The sequence below is a fragment of the Crocodylus siamensis genome, chromosome 10 (genome assembly GCF_052110815.1).
Source record: "Crocodylus siamensis isolate JL-2025a chromosome 10, ASM5211081v1, whole genome shotgun sequence".
NCBI lineage: Eukaryota > Metazoa > Chordata > Crocodylia > Crocodylidae > Crocodylus > Crocodylus siamensis.
This window is the reverse complement of record NC_143404.1, coordinates 19,003,544-19,008,237: the sequence shown is the minus strand read 5'-3', so window position 1 is coordinate 19,008,237 and position 4,694 is coordinate 19,003,544. Positions and strand designations below refer to the sequence as shown.

Genomic DNA, 4,694 nt, shown 5'->3' with positions numbered 1-4,694 from the left:
GTCCTGGGCCTGGATGGGGAAGATGAGGCCATGCTGAGTCCTGCACTGGCTCTCTGGGCTGTCCTGGTGTTGCCAACCCCGGGCAGCTGCCAGTAGCACTCAGCACAGGGTCACAGCATGGGACAGTCAGCCATGTGGCCGACGCTATGCCCTGCAGCACCTGCAGGCAGAGGGCAGGCTGCTGGGGGCATGCTGCAGGCAGGTAGTGCTGGCCCTACTACTAGAAGCTGCCTTCAGGTGGACCTGCCAGAAGCTGAATGCAGGTGGCGCCAATGGCACTGTCCTGGCAGCCGCAAGGCAGGGCAGTGCCAGCAGACTGGTACACCAGGGCTGTGGCCTGCCCAGGGGGATACAAGGCCTGCAGTGCCCTCAGGCTACCTGTATTGTGTGCCCCAGGGCACAAAATACCTTCAGGCTTTCATAGCCTGCAGGCTGGGGCTGCCATAGAGGCAACCCAGCCCTGAGCCAGCTGTAGCCTTGAGATTGACCTTAAGCTGGCCCCCTACTGGCTGGGCAGACCTGGGAGCAAGTTTGCTTCTGGGTCACATTTACATGTGCATTACTGTGCATTAACTGATCATGCTTAAATTTGCTACCTGCATTTGCTGGTAACCAATTTAATCACAATTAAGGGCTTTTTACTGTGCAGTAAGCATGCGCATGTGTAGACATGCCCTTTATGTGGTATATGGCTTGTTCTTTGATTCTTTCCAGGTCCTGCCTTGAAGCTGGCCTATAACCAGCTTGACTGGTGTTATGTTTCTGTTTTCTGTTTTTATAGCAGGTTTGGGAGATCATCTTCCTTAGCAGCTGTATTTTCATGCAGCAGGGTTGCTCTGGATAAGAAGCCATATACGGAGGAAATTTCCTCAGACCTTAATATTCCCTGAAATGATTTAATCTGTTAGATGTCTGCTGTATTTCTTTCATGCCTTGGAGGAAAGGCTATGACCCTTAGGAGCCCAGCAAGTATTGTATGGTATTGAAGTAAGTCAGAATTTCACCTTTCTTTTACTCCTTTTTAGGTTCACTGTTTAGGATTTTCCTTGAGTACAGGTGAGGTCATGGTTGTGATTCAACACAATATCCTTATGCTGTTTTTCTGCAGATACATCGCAGAATGTAGCAGCTATGATACTGGTTCCAATTATTTGTGGTGGTAAGACTTGCAGGTAATACTGGTATCTTTCTCCTGTAGGTTTTATCCTAAATTCATAGCCAACTGCTAGTGCCCAAAATGTAGCAATAGTATGGTGAATATTTTTGTTTTTGCTAACACAAGTATTTTTTTTTCAGTTGTATGCATTTGGTATGACCCTTTTAGTGCTTTCTTTAAATTGCTTGAATCTATGTAAATGCACAGCTTGCCTGGCTTATGTCTTCCATGCTGTTTATCCAACTTGTAGCCTGTGTCTGTAGCAACAATGCTGCCTGTCTTCATTAGCTATATTGCTTCAATTATTTTTTCCCTTAAATGTGATCCATTGTGCAGTGGATGTTACAATGGTGGAATAATTTCTTCCATGTATAATATTCCTGGAAGACTTTCTAGTCATTCAGATACATTTATCTGTATTTTTTTAGTGACATTGGTAAATTAATGCCACAGTACATTGTCCACTTTGAATATTTGGCTTGTGTCTCCATTGAATGAACAGTTTGACCAAAGTTTGGCATAAATAAATGCATTTATTTTAGTTGAAAGCAGCAGCTCCCGTCTTGCCTGTACTATCTGAAATTTTAGTCTATATGAATTTCCATGGTAAATTATCTTAGGAGTATGTCTGTTATACTCTCACTGATATCACTTTCTGTTTAGTGTTCAGCTTCATGTAGGCTTGTGTGCTGCTGCCTTGCATTTACAACTGGTGTTAGTCCAAGTCCTCATTTATTTTGGTACTATGAACTGGATCACTGCCACATCCATGCAAAATTTTGCCCTTTGAATAACTCCTATGGTGCATATGTTTCTTTATTTTTTCATGTTTGCAAGCTTTGGCATAATGATTTCTCTTGTAACAATATGGTACACGACCAATGTATAAAGCTTCTTGTCAGTATTTCTCCACAATACTCACTCTTCCTTTGCATTTTGTCTTTCTCTGCTTTTAATTGGTGCATTTACTTTTGCATGAATTTTGCCTTGTTTTTTCTTGTACTTTTGTGCTTCCCCATTGCTAGTTGGTGAATGATCTTTACAATTGCTCCACATGTTTCCTTCTCCGTATTTGGAGGTGAACTCACTCACTACCTTTGCACATTTCTATTGCTCTTGGTAGTAGGATGGCCAACCTTTTTGCTTGCTGAAATAGGGACAAAACATAGCAAAATGCTCTCTATTAACCTTTGTGATAACACATGCATAATCCAATAATAATGATAAATAACCATCATCTGATCTCTTAAAATGCAGTATGTGTAGTGTAGTAGGTGAAGTATTCCTTTTAAATGTGTGGTTTTGCTATTCTTTGCTGTTGTTGAGAGGTTCTTTGTTGTGGGGATGAATTCATGGAACTGTTGGCATGACTTTTGGTACCTAGCTTGAACACAATTCAAGATGAGCTCTTAACCTATGTCTCTCATCCTATGTCCATAGATTCTTTATCCTACAGAACTTTCTCTCACTGAAGTGTTGCTCACAGGCAGAGTTAGCACACTCTCTTCTGTTTTTCTGAAGTGCTGTGTATTTGCGGTTGGAAATTAAATTGTCCCACTTGTGATTCACTTATTCTATGATGATCATCACACACGCCAGCTATTTTGAGCAGTTGGGCAGTGTACAGATCTGTTGTTTCTCCAGCCACTTGACTGCAATTGCTGATAAACTACCTTTCATATAAGACTTATAATGGTCAAAAATGCTTTTGAAGTGCTTCTAAGATTTTATGCGGGCTCCCTTTTGTCTGCTGCTGCCCTTACCGCATGCTGTAGGAACACGTGGCTCATTGTCCATTACAGATAATAGTGGAGCAAACCTCCTAGTTTGTTCTCCTTTTTGTCCAGCTTAGTAGCAATTGTGTAGTTTCCCCATTGGGATCTAAAGAACGTCCAATTGCTAAACACATCCCCTTTCAAGTTCAATTGCTTGAAGACTGGAATCTGGTCTGCAGCTGCGAATGCTGTTTGCTTTTGTTTGCCTCTTTTGCAGTATTCTGAGTTTCTTATTTCTCATGCTGGCAGGAGCTGACTCGCTTTTGAAACCACATTCAGTGCTCAGGTGTGAAGGTGAAAGACAAGACAACGCAACATTCAAGCATCATTTTTCCTGCTCTATGTCCTCTGTCATTCAGTGCTGTCTGGTAGCTGAGTTCTGCAAGTTCCTAGATGGTAGACTCCTCCTGTCACAATGTAGTGCCCACTATGGGAATGCCATCGAATTCAGTGTTCGCAGCCAAGATGTACTGCAGTGGCACCTTGGAGTGCCTTGACAGCCTTTCAAAGATGCTGTGAGGTGCTACACAATGTTAGCATTGTTAGGTGTGTTAAGGTGGTTCACAAAATAAATCCAGAGATTTCAAATAGGAATCAATAATGTTCAAACCATTGTTGTGGTTTTTCAGAATTCTTTACAACTGAAGAACTGCTTTAATATTTTTCTGTAGTTAACAACTGAGTGGGCGTGTCTACACATGCACATTTACTGTGCAGTAACTGAAATTACTGTACAGTACAGGCACGTGCCTACATGTGTACGCCTGTACTGAAGAGTAAATATGGTGACTTACACCGACTTGAGTGTAAATTTGATACCTGCAACATGCATGTATCAGATTGATGCCTGAAAGGGTGGAACACCCCGTAAGGCAAGCAGTTGAGGCCCTGGTGAGAGGGCAATTTGCAGGCCAGGCATGCCAATGAGCGGCACCTGAGTCTGTGGAGGTGTTTGACCACAGACCCCAGAGTACAGGACAGAGTAGAGAGTGGCAGTGGTGAAGCCCAGTGAGTGAGAGGCATGATATGGGGCCCTGAGGGCAGGGGCTTAAGTGGAGGCCCTGCTAGCATGGGGCCCTAAGTTAGGTCCAAGTGAGCTTTCAGGCATCTAAGGTCGCAGGAGGACCAGAGGCTGGTTGGAGGGTGGCAGAGGAGGAGGCGTGAGGAGAACAGGGGACGAGCCATCAGCCCCTTGATGGAGAGCAGCCAGGAGAGTTACCTGGTTACCAGACCAGAGGCAGAGTCAGCACAGCATTTAGTTAACCTCCCAGTGCTCACTCAGCTAGCACTGAGTAGCAGGAGATGCCCAAAAGGCTGCACGCTTGCTGACCGGGGAGTGAAGAGTAGCAAGCCTGCGAACCCTCCAGGTGAGGGACGGGTGAATATGGTCCCCGGGAGAGAAGGGGCAGTATGTGTGAGGCCCAGGAGGGGTTGGATGAAAAAGACCATGTGAGAGCCAGTAGAGAGTGAGAGGCCTCTGCAAAATGGAGGCAGTATGAGTATGGCCCTAGCAGGGCAGAGTGAATGAGGCTGAATGCTGTGACGAGTTGGGCCTGGCCTCAGGCCAGAGCTTAGCACTGCTGTGAGCAACATCTGCGAGGCTTGGGATGCAGTGGTCGGAGCCCAGGAGAACAGAGCAGTTAATGGGTAACCTCCAGCCTAATTAAGATTGTAATTACTTAAGAGCAAGGCATGGCAGGAAAGATAGGTGGGCAGCGTGCCCAGAGGCAGTGGGAGACTGCTTCTCAAAGCTAACCTGGCCT

The 4,694-nt window shown here is 45.0% G+C and overlaps 1 long non-coding RNA gene across 1 annotated transcript; it reads left to right on the top strand.

Annotated features, from left to right (window-relative positions):
- The first annotated feature begins 828 nt into the window (after window positions 1-828).
- Window positions 829-3,703, top strand: LOC149856316 (uncharacterized). The gene is made up of 3 exons (XR_016438396.1): window positions 829-987; window positions 1,109-1,172; window positions 3,181-3,703. It is a non-coding gene; the product is annotated as an uncharacterized LOC149856316 (long non-coding RNA).
- The last annotated feature ends 991 nt before the right edge of the window (window positions 3,704-4,694 follow it).